At 50.6% G+C, this 22,656-nt stretch overlaps 1 non-coding gene across 1 annotated transcript; it reads right to left on the bottom strand.

Moving 5' to 3' along the window:
- Positions 1–22,025: 22,025 nt before the first annotated feature.
- On the bottom strand, positions 22,026–22,098 carry Trnar-gcg (transfer RNA arginine (anticodon GCG)). The gene has a single exon. It is a non-coding gene; the product is annotated as a tRNA-Arg (tRNA).
- Between the last annotated feature and the right edge of the window lie 558 nt (positions 22,099–22,656).

Here is a 22,656-nt window from a genome sequence, read left to right as displayed (position 1 = left end):
CACCATAATGCATAATTGCTCTATGACGAAGGCTGGCACACAAGCCGAAATGTCGACAGTGAAGAACGTGTTTCGACGTACGTCGTTTTCCTTCTTTGACGCTATACCAACGGAGCTAGAGTGCTTTTTTTCTACCTTAAATACGAAACGGAACATTTGATGTTAATGCATCTACACCCCTTGCAAATACATGAAGAATTCCACCTCCGTATCAAGACATTGCTAATTGTCTTATCGGGGCCGCACTGTACTAGGTATACATACGAACAGGGCCGTAACCAGTAATTATTGGGTTAACTTGGACTTGCTTCCCTCGCTCAAAGGAGCACATTAAAACACAGCTTCCCAGGCTCAAAAGCAACTGTGTAGAATATTAGTCTTCTTTTCATATATGTAAGGGATAAGAACACTTATTGGTGGATGAAAGGAGAGAGAACGATGGAAGAGAGCATCATTCCGGATATTATTTGCGACAGGGCAGGTGCGGTTGCAGTGCAGGAGCGCCAGTTGCTGAGCGAACACACGGAGCTGATAAATTATGCTCAGCCATTCATTATGAATGCCACACATCTAAGCAGCCTACTTACGTATTTTATGTCTCGAATTAGGTGAATATATTATTTGTCCATTCGGAACATTTTTCAAACCGCTTAAAACAATGTGAAGTATTCTAGACCATCTGGAGCATCCAGATGTCTATTTTTAAACACATTAAATGTATTTAAATGTGCCGTAACCATGTATATATTGTCAATAAGCCTTTTTTTCACTGCGAAGCCTTTAAAGGGAGGTCTGCAACAGTTTGCGTGTGGGGCATGTGAAAGTGTGGTTGATCTCGAATGTAAATGCAATGTAATGCGACGTTTGTTGGAGTGACAAATTTGGTTTGAAATATACCGCGTTTATTTGAATATAAGGCGAGATTTTCAGCCTCGAAGTCAACCCCCGTTCTTCTTGTAGCCGGTGGTATCGCGTTGTGCGTTGAAAGGTTATTGACTTGGACCTTAAGTCGATGACTGCACCGTGTTGATTTAGAAAGGTCCATGCCTAGGATGACATCCCTGGAGCAGTGCTGCAGGATTACGAAGCTCGCCGGGTAAGTGCGGTTGTTTACCGCGACTCGCGCTGTGCCGATTCCAGCCGGCGTTATTAGGTGGCCTCCCGCTGTCCGGATATCGGGTCCTTGCCAGGCTGTTTTCACCTTCTTCAGCTTGGCGGCGAACGCGCCACTGAAGACGGAATAGTCGGCGCCAGTGTCGACGAGAGCGGTGACGTTATGGCCATCGATGAGCACGTCTAGATCGGTAGACCGGCGTCTGGCGTTGCGGTTAATTCGTGGCGTCGGATCACGGCTGCGTCGGCTTGCTCTGCTGCTGCTACGTCGCGTCGGAAGGTCTTCTTTCGGCGGCGAAGTGCTGTCAAGGCTGTTGCTAGGCGGCGTGCTGATATCTCGTCGTGATGAATAGCGAATCGTCGTCGTCGGCGGCGTCGGAGGATCTTCGGCATTGCGTCGTACAGCAACCGCACCTCCATCGGTTGCTGCGTTTAGTTTCCCGGGTAAGGGCTGGGAGATCGGCCCCGGGTGGGACCGTTGTACTGACGGCGATGCGGCGAGATGTAGCGGCCTGGTGACGGCGAGCGTGAGGATCGTCGTGGTTGCCACTGGGCTCCGGCGAGGTAGTCGGCGATGTCGCGCGGTCGTTGACCTCGATCGGGACGCGGCGCGTTGACGGGGAACCCTCGTAGGCCATCTCGCGGTATGGGCATCGGCGGTAGACATGGCCGGCTTCCCCGCAGTGATAGCAGAGCGGGCGGTGGTCGGGGGCGCGCCAAATGTCTGTCTTTTTGGGTAGCTACGCTGGGCGACGGGCGGGCGAGCTGGCGGCGGCGGCGGCGGTGGACGACGGAACTGCGGCATTACGGCGCCCTGGCGCGAGCGTGAAGGGAGGCCTTGACGACGGGCAACGGCGGCGTAGGTCAGCGCTTCAGGCTGGGGTTGTGGCGATTGCGGCTGCACATCGGGATCTCCAAGTGAGCGCTGAACTTCTTTGACGACGTCGGCGATAGATGCCACTTGAGGCTGCGACCCGGGAAAGAGCTTCTGCAGCTCCTCGCGAACGACTGCTCTGATGGTCTCGCGCAGGTCGTCGGCGCCTAGTGCTTGAGCATCGGCGTAGTTGGTCAGGGCACGGCGGTTGTATTGCCTAGCGCGCATTTCAAGCGTCTTCTCGATCGTTGTGGCCTCGGAAAGAAATTCGGCGACACTCTTGGGCGGGTTGCGCATCAATCCGGCGAATATTTGCTCTTTGACACCCCGCATCAAGAACCGAACTTTCTTTTCCTCAGACATATCGGGGTCGGCGTGGCGGAAGAGGCGAGTCATCTCCTCCGTGAAGATCGCGATGTTCTCGTTCGGCAATTGCACTCTGGTTTCTAATAAAACTTCGGCTCTTTCTTTTCGCACGACATTCGTGAAGGTCCTCACGAAGTTCTCACGAAATAGGTCCCACGTCACTAGGGTGGTCTCTCTGTTCTCAAACCAGGTCCGAACAGCATCATCCAATGAAAAATAAACATGGCGCAGCTTGTCGTCGTCGCTCCATTTGTTGAACGTCGCGGTCCTTTCGTATGTCTCCAGCCAGGTTTCAGGGTCTTCAGCCGATGATCCACGACAAGTCGGTGGCTCCCGAGGTTGCTGCAGCAGGATGGGGGACGCTGGTGCTGCCATTCTGGTCGTTGACTTGGCCCTGATTGCGGTGGTCTTTTCGGGGAGAAGTCTGAACTCCGGCACAAGTCCTTGCTGCCTACGGCTAGCTCGCTGGCCCTTGGCGACGTTGGTCTCGTCCTCCGGTTTCGGGCTTGGGTCGCGGCTTTGCGGGGGCGTTCGGTGCATGGACGAACTAGCACCTCCACCAGATGTCACGTAGTAGTGACGGTAAATAAAACAGTCGCAAAACTGTGTATGACGAAACTGGTTGTTTATTGGGCGAACCTGTGCCCACAAAAGCAAGCTACACTCAAAGCACAACGATAGCGGCGAACACAGTCGGCGATCGTCGAAAATCTGATCAGCGGCAAAACGCGTCGGCTTTTATACCTGAGTCATCGAAGGTTCCAGAATAATCCCTGGTACGCGCGTGTCTTCCAGAAAGTTCTAGACAATTCGCGTCGCTCATACAATCAGATAACATAAGCGTCGGTGAAAACAGGCAACGGAAAGAAGCATCGATAACGTTCTAGAAACTTCCGATGCAGGCGCGTCCTGCGCCGAGCGATAACGTTTAACATTTGTTAGCCGGTGGAAAGCGGCCATCGGCGAAAGATAAACATGTATACGTGTCAATACGCGAATTTTTCCTTTAGGTGTGGCTTCATTGCAGTGCGAATTTCGCCGTACAGTGTGGCTTTACGGCAGCGCGCACTGCGGTGCTGTGAAGCCACACTAAAAGGTGAAATTGGCGCTGCCGTGAAGCCACACCCGAAGGGAAAATTCGCATATAACCCGCACTCTGCGTGTTGAAGCTCCCTTCCCCCTCTATTTCATGGTAGCCATTTTACATTTTGGCTGTGTTAGTAATTCAGTATTTCAGGCGACGCACGCCGAGCCTCGATAATCCGTCGGCTGCTCTGTATCGCCTTATATTGGTGTGCATACATAAGTTCGTTTTCTGGGTCCCCCCTTTGCACCCTCGCCTTATAATCCTGACCACCTTATAATCGAATAAATACGGTATCGAGGAATTATTATAAATTAAAAATCCTGTATATCTCATTCGAATAGACAAGAAGTTATTGAAGAGATTTCAGGGTAGCTGCCCACAAAGAAGTGACACCGAGAAAAACGGAAAGATACGTTAAGCCAAGAGTTTTCACAAACTACGGTAAAAAAACTAGGAAGTATTATGTCCCTGTAGTATTTAATGATCTCAGTGACAATCTATGCAATATTGAAAAAAGAAAAAAACACCGGGGAAAAATATAAGAAAGTGACGCTTAGAAACAATGCAATAATGACATTCCTGTATGGCTTTCATGATCCATTGCATTTCTATTTTTACTTCATGTTTCTGGCCTACTTATCGGTGCTTGTCAAGCTATACTTGCTTTTGCAGTTTCATATTTTTTTTCATTATTATTGTTTCTATGTCGCCCAGGACGAGATCCTGCTATTTAATCTTTGTGTTGCGTATCATTGAGCCTTTGTCTCTGCTGATGTATCCACCAACTGCCAGGTCAGCCGACAAACGCTATGTAAGTGCTTAAGCTGACCAGCAGGTTCATGTGTATGAAAATTAGGCGAATAAATTGTATTGTATGGTATATACACAGCATTTTAACCAGTAATCCACAATTGTTGTTCATCACATTACATTATACCGGCTCTACTTTTAAGGTCAGTTAAGAGTGCGTAGGGCGGCGGTAGTGAAAGCTGAGATCGTGGTGCTGCAACACTATTTGCATGAGAGTTGTCACTAAGAACAGCCAGTCGTGACTGTGCTCGAACACAGCAGTTACGTTTGCCGTGTTTGAGCAAGGCTGTTAGCCGTCCTTGCTCAAACTAGTACTTCTGTAGGCTATGCGGGCTCACTTATACAACTTTGCTCTCTTAAACGTATTATTTCTCAAATTTGCATTGTGTCGGAACCATGTGTTAAAACCAGCGCAATTGCGGTTTCTGTTACAAGTTTCGGTTTCGCTCTTCTAGTCAAGCAACATTGTACGCCCAGAAGTCCGCGTTCTCTTCTCACTATCTTTTTCGCTGTCTGTCCCGTCGGTGTTGCATCATTGTGGCAGCACCGCGTTTTTTACGATGGTTGACATACATTAAAGCTAAGTTTTTATAGTGTTGTCGCCGTCTGTCATCTGTGCGAGGAGTTGCCGCTACATCAACGCGCGCCAAGGAATCGGAACAGTAAAAAGCGATGATCGCCAGATCGGCAGCTCCCGGACGAATCGGACGCCGCTAAGCCTCGCCGCTGCCCTTCGTCTCGATCCAGGCGCCGGTGGCCTCCCTTCGTAGTCGTCATCGAAATGGAGCCATCAGACCTTAAGCCGGTTTCGTCTCAGGTGAGCCCAGACCGCTCTCTCTTCGAACACGCAGCAGAAGAGAGGCAGCAAGAGAGGACACTCTACGCGGTCTACGCGTTCCGGACGCTGAAATGCGACTAACGCGAGCACGCTGGCCGCCAGAGCAAAGGTCCGAAGACCGCGCTCAACGCACGCTTAACTTCGTGCTTAACCAAGCTCCAGTGCAAACCGGGTCGCACCCAGAACCTCCGGGGCAGCAAGGCGGGGAGCATCTAGCTTTCCCAACCACTACTGAGGTACGTGAGGAACGCGCCCAACGCACGCTCAACTTCGTGCTTAACCAAGCTCCTCTGCAAACCGTCTCGCACCCGCAACCTGCGGAGCTGCAGGAACGCCTCGATTTCCCGACAGTTGGAGACGTACGCGATGGCCGTGCTCGACGCATGCCAGACGGCGCGTTCCACCTGACACCGCCGCAATACGACTTGATCCCACGGCCCTTAGAGCAGCGCGGCGGGGAGCTCCTCGGGATAGCCACCCAACACTTCAGTGCCCGTGGTCGACGCAACGCAGAAAGGCGAGATGAGGCTTTTTCGCACACCGGCTTCCACCGTCGACCGCTGGAACCAGTGCCCCCTACCGAACTGCAAAATATTTAGTGCGTCGAGACTTTGTTAGCTCAGTGCTCACGAAATTCGGCGATCGCCCTGAAAATTGCAGATCGTGCAACGTTTCAGGGAATGGTGCGAAATCTGGATTTAAACACCAATGAAGAACTTGATCTTCTAGTGGAATGGCTGGGAGTCGAATCATCAAGCTACGCGAAAAGGCTCAGGTCAGTCCATGTCGACAATCCCGAAGCTGGTCTAGACCTTGTCTGGGAAAGGCTTGAGGACTGTTATGGTCGACCAGAAGTTATAGAGCACGCCCTTTTTAAAAGGATCGAAAACTTAAAAGACGCCTTATTCGAGGTGACTAAGGAAGACAACCAACCTTCTCTATCCGTGGAGGACAGGAAGTTAAGAATCATAGACACTGAGTCCTACAAGACTGAATCGGGCAACTGGGTGGCACCCTTCCCTTTTCGTTCTCCGAGACAGCGGCTTCCTAACAACAAGAAACTAGCTCAGGTCCGCCTCGCTACCTTGAAACGCAGGCTCGAGAAGAAACCAGAAGCAATGGAGCATTTCGTGGCATTAATGGAAAAAGTCTTCAAGAATGGCCAGACGGAAGAAGCTCCACCTCTTAAGAGGGAGAAGAATGCTGGTACCTTCCTATCTTCGGCGTGTGCCATCCACAGAAGCCAGGAGACACTAGAGTTGTGTTCGATTCTAGTGCGCAGGACGAGAACACCTCTTTGAACAACGTTCTGCTCACTGGACCAGACTTGACGAATAGTCTGTTAGGTGTGCTCATCCGTTTCAAGAAGGAGCTTGTTGCAGTGACAGCGGATGTTCAACAGATGCTTGATGTGGTCCGATTAGTGTTTTTACCACATTTTGAAGCCGTTTCGCGAGCACCTTCAATAAGACTTTGTAATCGACATTGGCGAGAGTGGCGAGATTTGACAGATAACAATATAAGTTCTTCTGTCTTCCGTATTAGTTTTATATGTGACTTCCGAACCGAGACCGGCATCTCCTGTAGTGTGAAAGCCTCTGTGAAAACGCGATGCAATACCACTGACACGACGCTCTTAAATGCCTTAATCCATCGAGCCCCGGAGCCTTGCCGGCAGTGAAGTCGTCGATGGCTTTCCCTATCTCGGCTATACTTATCGGCGTTTCCAGTTGTTCTTTTACGGTGTCTGGTAGCTTCGCTATGTGTGGTAGAAATTCATTTTCAAACCCCATCTCTACTTTTGCCTGTTGAGCGAGCAAGTCATGTGAATATTCAATGAAAGCCCCCTCAATCGCTTTATCTTCATGTTCGATTCCAACAGCAGTGCTTATCGCCGTTATTTCATTGCGTTTCGCATACCTCTTTTCATCCCCAAGCGCTCGCTTTGTCGGCATTTCACCTCATTTTTAGCGATCAGTAACCTCGAGTTGGTTCTCCAGTTACCTAACTTTGTTCGTGTACGTTTCAGGGTGCACGCTTTCCAAACGTACTAAGAAGTCTAATGGCGAATTACATTGGGAAAACCAGAGCACTCAAAAGCACGCTGGAAGTACTCTTTCCAGAGGCGGCGTGTTTCAGCGGTCGAACAGGAGTGGGAGTGCCGTCATCCAGTGGTAGAACAAGAGCAGTTTCGCTGCGCCGCGAGCAGCCGGGAGCAGTCCGATCTGCTCTCGCCTGAAATGCGGAGTATAGGGAAAGCACGGCGTAAGAATAAGAGAGGTGCTGACACTCTCCCCATACGCGCGCGAAAGCGCCGCCCGCTCGCGTCCAGTTTATGTTCACTCGGTTTCAGCTCGGTCGGCGCCGTCGTAGAGGGCGCTGCGGAATGCAGTCCCAGCCTCGGCGGCAAGGCGCGTGCTGCCGCTCCTGCGTCTTCCTGCTTGCATGTGCGGCCGCACTGCTTTAAAGATACGCTTTTTATTGTGATAGCAATTATATGGACACTTCAACGGGATTTCTGCCGTCGGCGTCGTCGTCGCCGTCAGGTTCCGTATAGATTCCAAGGGCGATAAAATCGTCGCCGCGCGCCGTACGAGTAAAAGCGCGCGGGGGACGCGCGCTATCACGGAGAGCCAAGCACGGCGGAAAGCAAACACGATTGTCGATCAAAAGGCCGTGGGGGTATGGAGGGGAGGGAGGCGGGGCGACGCTGTGCTACGGCACCAAATGCTTATCTTACAACCCAGCGCAAGGAGAACTGGCAACGCAATCTGCCACGCGAAAGCAAAAAAAAAAAAAAAAAGCGGGGAGGCAGCGCGGGAGGGACGGGGGGAGCAGCTTCTACTCTGCCAACAAATACGCTTGCACTGGCTGTGGTAGCCGTGGCCCGCACCGTCTCTTTATCTCCACCACGGCCGGGCTCGACTGACGCGCGCACTCGCTTCTTAAGAAGCGAGCGAGCGCGCGCGCCAGTCGAGCCCGGCCGTGTCTCCACACGGCTCTGACGTTTATGCGCTGTCCGACATCGTGGGAAATCTTGTCTTTGACGTCCAAAGAACTGGAACACATCTTCGGTGCGCCCTCTTTTTTGACGGCGATCAGGGAGTGGTGGAAAAGGGCTAGCCATAAGAATATCTGGGTTTTCGGCAGCAACGCCAGCCACCCACCATGGAGCCCAACAAGAGGACGCTGCAGGGCCTGTGAACACAAGACCTGCAGACGCCAGCTGTACGTCACTACTATAACCAAATATGGAATATGCAAGGTTGGCTACCCACACAAGGTTAACCCTTGCCGCCCAGAAAATCAGAAGTAAAAGGAAGCCAGTAGGAGACAGGAAAGATTGAAAGTCAGAGAGAAAGACGAAGATAGAGGAGGAGGAGGACAGGAAAGGGCGACTGCCGATTTCCCCCGGGTGGGTCAGTCCGGGGGTGCCGTCTATGTGAAGCAGAGGCCGAAGAGGCGTGTTGCCTCCGCCAGAGGGCCTTAAAGGTCCGAACACCCAGCATCGGCTCAACCCCCAGGATCCCCCTTTCCCCAGACACAGCTAAGCCGCGCACGGTTAAGCGCGGGAGGGTCCAACCCCCGTGTGCTCGGGTCCGTGGTGTCGCAACACACCAAACGCCTGCTTACGCAGACGCCCCTGCGGGGATGGCTACTGAATGTTTTTTTACAATGCGCGTGCGGTGTATATTACACGCTTGCATGTTTTTATTCAACCGTTTTGTATTGTGGGAGTGTATAAGACAGTAAGCTTCTGGGATGGTTATCCCCTATTAAAATTATCGTGCTGCTTCATGCACAATTTTTCGTATTGCGTCTTGGCAAAATAACAAAAGTCTAAGATTATTGTGTGGTTGGTGTAAGTGTATTTGTGGACAGGCTGTAGCATCCATTGTCAAATGTGCTGACATTGGCATGTTCTCATATACAATTTAAGAAAAAGAAAGTCACCTCATTTCTTAGATTCTAAAAGAGTCACTCAGTCAATGGACGAAAGCCACATGAATAATATACACGGTCTATGTTAAATGCAATTGGAATGCAAAAGGCATTTGCTCAGGTTTTCACCAGTAAACTGTATTAGTGATACTGTAATCCAAGATAAGACACTTGCCTTCGCCCCGCCTAATAAATTCATTTTTGAAAGAGTTTTTACATAGCTGATGTGCATTCTCATCTTAAGTTCTAGCCACGAACAGCAACTTTGCTCTAATGCGTTGCATATCGTAAGCTTGCGCCGTTTTATTTCTTAATTTATATCGCGGCCACACTGAATTCGTGCAACGATGCTTGAACGGTTTTCTGAGTGTCAATAGAAGCAGCGATAAGCTTGACAAAAAACGTTTTCTGGTGAAGTCACTATTTTATTTTGATCGAGGGGTAGCACGTGGGCTAAAGCATTTATTTTTTATGCTTGGATGAACGGCTAGACCGGACGAAACAAATTGTGCGCGCGAGCGTAACATGAGTGGGCTTTGAGTGCTGCCCGATCGACCTGTGTTCAAGAGAGAGAGAGAGAGAGAGAGGTTTATTGAAGAAAGGCAGAGAGGTCGGCTTGAGCGTTAGTTTGCTCTGGCCTGCTACTCTACACTGGGGAAGGGGGGAGGGGATAAAAAGAGCGATGAATGATGATGATAAGATTAGGAGGTGCGTATGTACGTGTCCATCCCGTTGAGGTCATACTATAGCCGTGCATGGAGTCCAGTGGCTTGAAGGAAGGCTATAGTCGCTACGACGACCACAGCTGCGCTGTTGGCGTCAGGCCAAGGACCTAAGACAATCTCGTCAGACATTGGTCTTTTAGTCACTCGCTGAATAGTTGAAATGAGGCTCTGCCGTTCTCGCGCGTACGCTGGGCATGAGCAAAATATGTGGTCAAGTGTTTCTGGCACTGGGCAGTGATCGCAGTTGGGACCAGTGTCATTGCAGCCGATGATATGTGTATAACGCCTCGTGAGTGCAACACCAAGACGAATCCGGTGTAGCAGACTTGTTATGCTCCTCTTCAGTTTATGAGGCATGCGGAACTTCATTTCTGGGTCCCATTTGTGCAGTCTCTCGTGTCGTCGATCAGGATTGGTCCAGTACTCAAGTGTAGCGTTCCGCATAACGCACCGAAGCAGGGCATTCGTGTCTGTTCGTGAGAACGCGATGCTTACTTCTGGCGCATTATTTACAGCTATTTTAGCTTCAGCGTCTGCTTGTTCATTTCCTATCACGCCACAGTGTGCAGGTATCCACTGAAAGATGACGTGGTGGCCGCATTTGGTCGCAATGTCGAGAAGCTCTGCGATTTCTTGAGCTAAAATATAATAAGGGCCTTGTCTCATAACGCACTCAATGGCTTGAAGAGCGGGTTTGGCGTCGCAAAATAAAGTCCATATGCGGGGAGGCTCTCTTGCAAGGAATCGTATTGCCTCGCGGATAGCAACAAGTTCTGCAGCATTTGAAGTGGACTTGTGGTCTAATTTAAACCGTCGAGCGATGGACATTTGCGGGATGACAAAGGCTGCGGCGGAGGCACATGGGGTAACAGAGCCATCGGTATACACGTGAGAAGTACCACTGTATGCTGTGAAAATGTGCGATAGGGTAAGTTGCTTAAGGCCAATGGATGAAACACAGGACTTCTTCGTAATCCCAGGGATTTGAAGTTTAACAAGCGGTGTAGGTAGGACCCACGGAGGTGCACTAGGAATGCATGCGGAAGAGAATCTAAACGGCAGAATGTTCTCATGACGCAATATAGTTCTTGAAAAACTGCAGTTTGGGTGTGTGGCAGGGAGTGCTGATAGGGGATGTTGCCTATGTCGGGTCAACAAGCGTAGGTGCACTCGAAGAGGTTCGCAGAGCATATACGTTGATGGGACAAGCCCGAGCTTCCGCAAAGGTTCCATTCGTTGAGGTGCAGCGTGGTAGGCCCAAGCACGTGCGCAAACCTTGAGCTTGTATGCTCTCTAACGTCCGCACACAGCTGGGTCTCATGTTCGAGAGCACCGGCATGCTGTATCTTATATAGCCTACGAACAGGGCTTGGTACAATTGAAGAAGAGATGATTCCGACGGGCCCCATCTTGCTCCTGCCACCACCCGAAGCACAAGGACAAAACTCTTCAGTTTTGACTTCAGTGCAGTGACGTGCCTTGACCAGGATAGTTCACGGTCGATGGTTACACCAAGGAACTTGTGGTGTGTTACGTAAGGTATTGATGTTCCTTTAACGACTATCAGATATTTAGTCATTTGTTTGCGCGTGAAGGCAAGCACTGCACATTTTTCAGTTGAAAGTGTGAGGCCTTGACGTCTTAAGTACGTGGCTGTAATAGTCACTGCACGTTGCAAACGCGCACGCAGTTGCGGACGCGTAGCTCCAGATGCCCATATGCATATGTCGTCGGCATACGCGCTAATCTTTACTGTGTTGGGAAGCTCAGACGCAAGTCCAATCAATGTCACATTGAAGAGAGTCGGACTGAGAACTCCTCCTTGGGGAACACCGCATTGAATATTATAGTGACCGGTGTCTCCATCGCTTGTCGACATATATACGGTACGGTCATTGAGATAACTAACGATCCAATTATATAGTCGGCCACCAATGCCTAAATCGTCAAGCGCATCAAGGATCGCGTAATGCAGAACATTGTCATAGGCGCCCTTAATGTCAAGGAATACTGCCCCGACTAATCTGCGTCGACTTCTTGTTCAACATCGGAGATCAAGTTGACCACACCGTCAATGGCAGATCGGCCTCTTCTGAATCCATGCATAAATTGGGGAAAGCAGTTATTGCTTTCTAAGAACCACTCTAATCTAGACAGTACCATCCTTTCCATTACTTTGCCGACGCAGCTGGCTAAGGCGATCGGCCTGTAGGATGAAAGTTCATTAGGGCACTTCCCTGGTTTGAGCAGTGCAATAATGCGGCTGCATTTCCAATTGGCAGGAACATTTCCTGATTCCCACGAGATGTTATAATAGGACAACAGGATTTGTCGTGCTTCTGTGCCAAGATGACGGAGTGCAGCGTACGTGATTCCGTCTGGACCTGGAGCCGATGAGCGTCGGGAGACTGAAATTGCAGCGTCAAGTTCTTGCATCGTAAAAGGCACCTCGAGACGCTCATCAGGTGACGGGGGCGCTATGGTGGTAAGAGCTTCAATTTCGGTATTAGAGGTAGCCACCACAAGTTTACAGTAGTCATTGGCCACCTCCAGTTCGCTCCGGCCTTGATGTAGAGCCATGGCACGGAATGGGTGGCTTTGTTGTGGACTCGTCTGCAGACTTCGTACTACCCGCCAGATCTTAGATAATGGCTGTCTTGGGTCCAGAGAGCCGCAGAACGTCCGCCACCGCTGCCAGTCAAGCTTGTCGAGATGTCTGAGAACGTGTCGTTGCGCTCGGCGACTGGATGAAAGGTCTGACGGAGACTTCGTTCTTCTGTATCGTCGTTCTGCGCGGCGGCGGATTGCACGAAGAGCCTCGTATTGTGAATCGATCAGTGATCTGCGCATTGGTAGGTTCACTTGTTTCTTTGTGTCACGCAGAGAAGTGGAAATGATGTCCTCAACCTCGGATGGTGTAGGCGGGCACTGACATCTGGTTTTGATAGATGCCTTAAATAGAGTCCAGTCTGTTTGGTGTATGCATCGTGAGGCTGATCGGCGGAACCAGCTAAATTGAACGTATGTTGGGAGGTGGTCACTTCCATGAGTTTCTACATCCGTGGACCAACATGCAGTTGACAGAAGGCTTCTGGACACAAAAGTAAGGTCAAGGCAGCTGCTGTAAGAAGTTCCACGAATGAATGTAGGTGACCCATCGTTGAGCACACTGAGTCCCTGATTACACATGAAGTCGGCCAAATCTCTGCCCCGACAGTTCACTGCAGCGCTACCCCATATGGGATGATGTGCATTAAAGTCACCAATCACAACGTGCGGACCTCGTGCGGTTTGCAGCACAGACGTCAGGTAGGAGCAGTCAATCTTCGCTCTTGGATGGATGTATCCACCAATTACAGAGAACGTTCGCCTTTTGTGTGTTATAGTCAGGCATACGTAATCATTGGTAGTATGCGGCATGATGTCATGTCTAAAGTACGTCAGATCGCGGCGTATACAAACTAGTACTTTGCTTGCACGTTGGTCGCTGCGAGACCATTCCTGGATATACCCAGAGATACGGAACGTGGAATCCATGTTTGGCTCGCATATAAGAATAACTGGAAATTGGTACTTAAACAAACGCTGTCTGAAATCCGGCAGACGACCACGTAGACCTCTGGCGTTCCACTGCATAAGAAGCGACTGACGTATGCGTTCCTCAAACATCAATGCCATATTCGCTTATTGAAGAACCACTAGAAGTGGCTCCAACACCTCAAGTAGCTGTACAGCAGCCTTAGCAGCCGGGCTGTTGAGGTTGCCAAGGATCTTGCGCATCGAACCCATCAAATTCTTTAACATAGCCTTGACGTCAACTTCATCCGTCTTTCGATTCTCTTCATTGCAAGCAGCAGCACTGTGCGACGGAGGCGTACACGTGGGTCTCGATGGTAACGATGGCCATTCTGCCTCCGATGTATTCAGGGCTAATGACTGGTGACCTTGCACTTTCGCGTTCTGTAAGGGCATTGAAGTACGCGTGTCTTCATTTCTGGCCGGCAAGATCGGGCGAGGAGGTGATGAAGACTGTACTTTGGGTGTTGGTTTTTCTACTTGATGAGCACTGCTGCTTCGTCGTCGTCGTCGGTGTCGTGAACGACGCCTACGGGGCTGGACAGCCCTTGCAGCTTCTCTGTGTGTGGAACGGTCTCTAACCAACTTCTTCATGATACTTATTTCGTTCCTCATCTTCGGACATTCCTTTGATGTAGTATCATGGGCGCCCGAACAGTTTGGACATTTTGCAGCAACGCTGCAGTTATCATCTTCGTGAGATCCACCGCATCGTTTGCATGTTACCACACCTTTGCAGACTGCACTTACATGCCCAAATTTTAAGCATTTATGACATTGTAGAGGCCTCGGCACGTAAGGACGTACCGAATGCCTCACGTATCCAACCTTGACGTGTGTAGGTAAGGTCTCCGACTGAAACACTACTTTCACACATCGGGACCGTCCAAAGCGGTGAAAGCCAAGTACAGGAGCCGACGATGAGAGCAATTTTTCAAGGCTGGAGTCAGTAATGTCTTCGTCCACATCGTAGATGACGCCTGTTGTAGTTTCCTTGTCATACGCGGAGAATGCGCGGACCGGAATGTTGCCCAACTGACCAATTGCTTTTAGTGTGTCCAGTATGGTCTTTGTATTGACTTCCACAGACAGGATGTTCTTTTGAGCATTTATACGTATCTCTTCAACTTGGCCAGGGGCGACAAGTTCAAAATACTCCGTCAAGCTCTGCCGATTCAGAGAGTTCAAGATGTCTGTCGTCGTTGTTGGTACATACGAGATTGTGTATGACCGCATGCCACTCGCCTTTTTCTGTGGCTGCCGACTGGTCGGTGATGTCCTTCTGATCTTCCTCTTCAAACGGCGGCTTGAGACAACGGTGAAGTCGCTATCCGAGGCCATATCTTCAGTGGAATAGCCATCGGAAGTATCAATGTCGATGACGCTGGGGCCGAAGCGGTCAAGTGTGTTCAAGTCATTCACGCTCTGCATAAGGAACCTTCATGTTAGCGAAGCATTAAGCCTGGTACACTTATCACGTTAATCTGAAATAACGAATTTCCTTCGCGCTTTGAGTTTTACTCACTCCATTAAGGACGAAAATTTAGGGGAGGCAGAGCAATGTCAAGCCGCCGGCACCGCTAAGCTGGGACCGCTGAGCGCGGCGCCATTTATTGGCTCGCAACAAAGCTGCTCGGTGCGTCCGCGCGCTGCCGAACACATTCTGGACGTTCGCGCGCACGCAGTGTCAACACCGAAGTGTTATTACACTGTGAGAGAATGTCACGTGACTTAAATCGTCAAACCCTCCCCATTTGTTTTTATTTTGCTTCAGCCGGCGAGCTCGGCGGCAATGGCGGCAGCCAAGCGTAGTTTGTGTTTTGGCCCCGGTGATTTTTGATGTCGGCGATACGAGCAAGCTTCGCAGGGATTCAGCGACAGATCGTGGCATTTCTAGGCGGTCTTGCTTCTCGTCTATTTTCCCACCAAACACTTGAACAATTTAGGACAGAAGGTCTTGCCTGTCCAGTTATTTTATCGCAACACACATTTCTATTATGCGGCCTAAAAAAAGCATATCCCAGCTTTCGCGTAGTGCTGACAGCCAAACTGTATGCAGCACGCTTGTTATGCATCTGTCATAATATATTACACGCGGGAGTGGCAAACACAAACATATGAAGACAGTGTGCCGTGCGGTGGCGAAGAGGACGACGACTCTTGGCCAATACCCATGAGTGGGTATGTACTTTAAGGTCGTCATCATCATCATCGACACCGCATGGTGAACGTCGACAGTGGCGCCTCAAAAAGCGTGGCTCGAGGGAGCGTGGCCCGTGGCGTGAGCAGTGCGCGAGGTTTGGCGTTCGACGGCACAGGGCTTCCTCGCTGGGCGTCCGGCCCATAGGAGCTATCGCCACCCGCGTCACTACGTCTGCACCTCAATCAAAGCTAGCACCAGCTGAGAGGCCACCTCGTCAAGGTCTTCCGCCGGGCAACTGGTCCAGGAAGACTGGCGGTCCTGAGCCTGGCTGTTCGAGCGTTCGGGTCAGCGGTCACAGGGTTACCTCGTCCAGTTCTTCCGCTGGGCAACTGGTCCAGGAGGGCTGGCGGTCCTGAGCCTGGCTGATCGAGCGTTCGGGTGAGCGGCCACGGGGCTACCTCGCCAGCTGTGGACGTGACCTAGTGGGCTGCCGCAGTGTTCTCCGGAACACAAACCCCGCCATCGAGTAACCGGGCACGCGGAGGCTCCGGTACATCGACTGTGGCGCAGGGTCACCTGAGCTCCACGAGGCGATCTGACCCTGTAGTTAGACCCTTCTGTCCAACCAGCTGTCCGACACTGCTGTCCGAGACCGGTTCCCCGACGTCTCCGACATGGCGGCAACTACTTCTACATGAACTGTAGGCCGACTACTTTTTGACTAATCTATATTAGCTGTATATCTTCTTGAACATATTTTGGGGAACTGGTGTATATGTGCTGTTTTAATGTATTACGTGTGTCCAATATACGTCTGATGTGTGTTTGTGCTTCCGCGTGCTGCTTCTATCTCTTTCTGGAGTGATCCTGCACCCAAAAACATCACAGCATCATACCGACCCGCCGTGGTGGCTTAGTGGGTTTGATGTTGGGCTGCAAAAGATAAATTTGTGGGATCAAATCCCAGCCACGGCGACCGCATTTCAATTAGAGCAACTGGGATAACGGCAGTGTATCGTGCATTAGGTGCATTAGGATTACTACGGCGTGACTCACATTGAAATCGTGGTTTTTCCCAGAAAAATATCCATCATGCCAGATCCATGCAGCTCCCCCTGAAGACGGCGCGATAATTTGTCCAGGCGTCCCATGCGAACTTCACGGAACTCGTGCAAGCTACACCACTTGATCGAGCCGAGGTGTAAACCTGCAGTAAACCATGCAGTCCTGGCTACTGCCAAGTGATTTCAGCCCGACTGTGCATTTCCTTATGTACTGGGCTGTTTTCCTGGTTTCTGTGACATCAGCGGGTAACTAAGAGACATGAATCATGACACGGGACATATTGCGGATCGCCTAGTCGCCAGGCGGCTGTAAGACCAGAAGCTCGGTGATCGTCGCCATCGTCGCCATTCGGAGGGATTGCGAAGAAGTGGGCTTGTAGAACGTACGAACAGAACTCTAACTAACATGCTGGCCATGTAGTATCTTCCAATCACAGAGACTGGGATGACGTACTCCCCTTCATCACCTATGCTTACAATACTGCAAAGCATGAGATGACCGATTACAGTCCTTTTCATCAGCTTCACGCACGTCCACCGCTAAGCTGCATTGACACTATACTACCGTTTGACTTTCACAGCGAGCACTCTGTTGCCAGGACGCTTTGTCTTGCCGAAGAAGTCTGGCGTATTGCTCGTCTGCGTACTGTGGCATCGCAACACCGATCGAAAGAACGCTATCACAGCCGACACCAGTCTATCTCGTACGCTAAAGGAGACTGTGTGGTTGTGGACCCAGCAACGTAAACGTGGCTTATGCGAAAAGTTTTTACCCCAGTACACGGGCCCATTCGTCATTGTAGATCGCTTGAGTGACTTGACGTACGTGGTGTCACGTTTGACGTCAGCTGGTCGTCGGTCTAGCCGGACGCAGTTAGTACATGTTGCTCGTCTTAAGCAGTTTCACCCCACGCTTTACGAGTGATTTGGACTTGCCCAGTGGGCTTCGTCTGGCAACCGGGGATTGCTACGGCATGAGCCGGACAAGGAGAAGAGGAGGAAGACGTTATCTGGCGCAGCCTCTGGACGCCATCTTTACTTCACCATCAACCTCGTCCTTTAAATAAACCGGTTCAACATTAACCGTAACAATATTATACGCGGTCTTTGTTAAGCGGAATTGGAATAAAAAAGGCATTCGCTCAGGTTTTTCACCAGTAAACTGTATTAGTGATGCTGTAATCAAAGATAGGACGCGTGCCTTCGTCCCGCCTAATAAATTGCCATTTGAAAGAGTTTTTACATAGCTGATGTGCATTATCATCTTAAGTTCTAACCATGAACAGTAACTTTGCTCTAATGCGTTGCATATCGTAAGCTTGCGCCGGTTCATTTCTTAATTTATATCGCGGCCACACTGAATTCGTGCAACGATACTTGAACGGTTTTCTGACTGAATGGAAGCAGCGATAAACATGAAAAACAACATTTTCTGGTGCAGTCACTATTTTATTTTGATCGAGGGGAAGCACGTGGGCTAACGCATTTATTTTTTATGCTTGGATGAACGGCTACACCGGACGAAACAAATTGTGCGCGCGAGCGTGAATTGAGTGGCCTTTCAGTTCATCCCGATCGACCTGTGTTCACGTCATTCACACTCTGCACAAGAAACCTTCATGTTAGCGAAGCATAAAGCTTGGTACACTTATCACGTTAATCTGAAATAACGAATTTGTTTCGCGCTCTGAGTTTTACTCACTCCACTAAGAACGAAAATTTAGGGGAGGCAGAGCAATGTCAAGCCGCCGGCGCCGCTAAGCTGGGACCGCTGAGCGCGGCGCCATCTTTTGGCTCGCAACAAAGCTGCTCGGTACGTCCGCGCGCTGCCGAACATATTCTGGACACTCGCTCGCGCAGTGTAAACACCTAAATGTTCTTACACCGTGAGAGAAAGTCACGTTACTTAAATCGTCATATCCTCCCCATTTGTTTTTATTTTGCTTCAGCCGGCGAGCTCGGCGGCAATGGCCGCAGCCAAGCGCAGTTTGTGTTTTGGTCCCGGTGATTTTTGACGTCGGTGATACGAGCAAGCATCGCAGGGATTCAGCGACAGATCCTGGCATTTCTAGGCGGCCTTGCTTCTCGTCGGATGCGCTGGGCACAGCGGCAGCAATGCGTCTTCGCCTTGCGGAAGTGCTTGAGACGTTCGACGGTAACAGGAGCGAAACCTGCTGGACCTCAACTTCAGATTCAAGTTGCACATAATCTTCGCAGGCGGATATATTGTGGGATGCGTCGGAGTTGCACAAAAGTATGTAGTACGTGGCCGCAAACGGTGACAGCGTTACGCCCCACAGATCACAACACAATCACGCGTGTTTTCCCACCCTCCAGCTGAGAATGTTGGGACGTCGACTGCTTTAATCAGATGGTACATTTCTCCTTACACGTCTCCCTCCCATCTTCTCTCCGGAATCGCGCCGCATTCCAGTGGCGGGGCGAATGTCCCTGCTCTCACTGCGCTGTCAGCCGACTCCGCATTGCGTGGCGCCCTGCTGCTATTCTCCCAATTGAATTCGCCATAACTGACATTGTAATTCTTTTTCCTTGTCAGCTCTATGCAGTAGACCCAATCATTCAATAGCACTGATCTTTGTTTCTTCCTTAACTTGTTCCCAGGTTTCAATTACACTTCGCATCGGTACAGTTAACACTTTTTCCAGGCGCTTCTGTACGCTTTATGCAAATAACTCGGCTTCTAATAGTTTATCGTTTAGTTTCCAGACGTCCTAGTTAAACCGCGACCTTTTTTGTTTAAACCCTATAGTAAACATCCTGAAGACTATGATCACTGAACGATACGTTTGTAACTTCATAATTCGAGCAAATGCCCGTTAGATCTATTGAAACGTACGCTCTGTCGAGCCTTGCATGGCTCTCCCGTTCATAGTGCGTAAATTGTGTCACTGGGGACGACACTTCACCAACATCTTCGATATTTTAATCTTGTACGATTGTGTTCAAAAATAAGGCACTGTGATCCCTTAATGGTGCTGTTTTCGCTCTGCCATGAGCATTACAAACGAAATAAAAATCACCAAGTAGAATGACAGTCTTGTCGCAGCTCATATAGGAATGCAGGTTTTCAAAAATATCTTTGCGCTCTCACACTTTGTTTGGCGCATAGACACAGGTAAGACGCCATTACCTCTCACAGTTTGAAAAATCGCACACTATAAATCGACCTGTACTAGACACAGTTACAGCCTGTTCTACTATGCCGATGGAATTCCTGAAAAATAGTACACAACCCGCAGACCGACCAACAGCATGGGACACGCATATATTTTACCGTGTTTTGAACGGAAGCACCATGCTCAGGATCGGTCTGATCCTTACTTGCAGCTTTCGTCTCTTGGATGGCAACGATACCAGGATCGTGCTAGGCCCTCAGTTGGCACTGAGGCTGCCTAGCAGAGCGGCCTCTCACGCTGATTGTAGCTACTCGTAATTCTGCATCCGCATTCATAGTCACCTAAGTAAAAAATAGGGCCAGACCGGTCGCATGGACCTCACCAGTGGTTCTCGTACATCGTCAGCGTATACTCGCGGTGCCGCGTTGCTCCGCAGCCCACCGGGCCCTTCTTTAGCCATGAGGGTAAATCAGCGTGGGCTATGCACGCACCGCTTCAGGCGCACATCATTTATGAGTCGCATACGTCGACGTCGGCACATGTACGCACCATCTTACTTGCCATTGATGCGAGGCTCCGTCCTACGGATGCTGTTGCTGTTGCTGCTGTAGGGTGGTCGGTGGCTGCTGCTGCTTCTGTGGGGCCAGCTGTGACGGCTGTGGCTGCGGCTGTTGTGAGGACGGCGGTGGCCGAATTTGCTGCTGCTGCTGCTGTTGCGTTTGCAAGTCGGCCGTGCGACTGTCGCTTGATACGTTTCGCTTCGGCTTGTACAAATTGCGGTGCCCGGTGAGCGTCTTCGCTGTTGGCTCGCCCGACGTCTTTGACGTTGTCGCCGCTTTGCTTTCCGTCTCCTCCCGTGTCGTCTTACGAGTGCTACACGACTTGCAAGTCTCCATGGTTTCTTCGTCGTCTACCGATGGCACTTCATTTTTGCCCTCAGGCTTCTGAGGGTGCCGGAGACGCCGTTCTCCGGTGCGAAGTTAGCATTTCATTAGGAGAGACTTCCTTGCCTTTGCTGGCTTCGGCACCGGAGACGCCGCTCTCTGCTGCTGAAGTTCGCGTTTCACTAGGAGAGACTTCCTTGCCTTTGCTGGCTGGGGGGTCGATGGGGGTGCCAGTTCATCGCGACGTCCGGTCGCAACCTCCTCGGCGTCAACCTCGTCCATGTGGTGCTCGGAAAGGTCCTCGCTGCGTACGGGCCCTGCGACGCTTGCATACGTCCTTGAGCATCCACTCTTGTCGTGTCCAAAGTGCCGATACACAATGCCACGCGGGACACGGCACTCTCCCCGCATGTGACCCCTACCGTGGCAGCGTAGACAAAGCGGCGCCCTCCCCCGCACGACAACAAGCGTGACGTCCCCGGCAGTCCGTAGTTGATGTAGAAGGTCGTGCACCGTGATGCCCGGTTTTAGCTTGAGGCTCACCATACGTGTTGAAGAAGACTTGTCTGTACATCCTTGTACTCGCCACCGCTCTCGCACTACCTCATTCACCTTGCCGTAAGGGGGCGAGGTTACTCGCACGTCGTTGTCATGGACGCTGTACAGCAGCCAATGAATCTTCAGTCGCGTATCCTGGTGGCATGGGTCGAGTACCATGCAACGGCGATTCTTGACAGTTATATCGCCGACAGCGAGCATCTTCTTGCCCTCAGCAGTCTTCAGTGTAACTGCCCAAACGTGATTCGTTTGGTACGCCCTCAAGGCATCCACCTCGGGGAGCATAGCCAAACGCATAAGTGCGTCCCTGAAATCCTCGACGTGGTATGGGCGTGCCTTGATGTCCGCGGGCAAAAAAACAGCATGCAGTGCGGCATCACCTGATGACCTGCGTCGTTTCTTCAATAGTCCTGTTACCGCGGCCATGGCAGTAGCTCCGGAGGCTCTTGCGTCGAAGTGGGCCGCCGCTCTGCGCAGCTCCAACCTCAAGACACAAGAGTGTGCAGTCCAGCGGGCCCGGGAGGCGGCGAGGAGGCAAAGCCTCGAAGTCCCCTTATGGGAAACCTGAGCTCGGGTCGTTAAACTTCGCCGGATTTTAATAAAGTTGTTTCCATCCATGATGGTCCGGAACACTTTCTCGAGCGGAGCTCGACGCGGCCGGAAGTGGAATCGACTGCACCACAAGCCCATTAGGTCACGCGGACATAGAGAAGTATCAGCTGCAAGCTTATAAACAGCAAAGCTGCACGAGTAAAAACATTTATCACGTCTACGACAGACTCGAACCTGCAATCTCCTGATCCGGAATCAGATACCTTACGAATAAAAAAATTAGGCCACGCGGACACGCAGAAGCAGCAGCTGCAAGCCCATAAAGAGAAATGCTGCATGAGTGAAAAAAATTATCACGTCCGCGACAGGACTTGAACCTGCAATCTCCCGATCCGCAATCGGGCGCCTTATGCATTAGGCTACGCGGACTTTTTCCTCTTTCTTGCCTGGCTTTGACACACAGCATTTCACCAAAAGAACAGTCGCAATAAGAACACACAGAGTAAAATGTACATAATGTGCAGGCGTTTTCAACCAGCATCCTGCTGGCTGTGTGTAATTGAAGTTCGCGCAAATTCACCAGCGGCTCTAACTTGAAAGCCACTCGGGTGGTTCCGCTAACGTTTTATGGATTCCAACAAACCAGTGCATGCACTCACGAAAATAAATTCGTGCAGGCCATGCGTCCTTGTCAACGTAATATCCTGCCATTCTGGTCCGCCAAATGCAGTGGATGTGCATAAGCATAAATAAATCAAAAGGCACACCATCCTCGTTATCTACGCTTAAGTACCTATGCCATACGGGTCAAGTGGAAACTCTTTTCATAGTGTTCTCTGTAATACATCCCAAAAATAAACCCCTTCCAAACAGTGTAAAAAATAGGCTCTGGCTGTTTGCAAATTAAACAGTGCGGTCCCCACTCTAAAAATAATTCCTTTCTCTCCCAAAACATTTCAACTGGTAATGTTCCTGAGTGTAATTAAA

The sequence above is a fragment of the Dermacentor silvarum genome, chromosome 1 (genome assembly GCF_013339745.2).
Source record: "Dermacentor silvarum isolate Dsil-2018 chromosome 1, BIME_Dsil_1.4, whole genome shotgun sequence".
In the NCBI taxonomy this organism is placed as follows: Eukaryota; Metazoa; Arthropoda; class Arachnida; order Ixodida; family Ixodidae; genus Dermacentor; species Dermacentor silvarum.
This window is presented reverse-complemented; position numbering and strand designations above follow the sequence as displayed.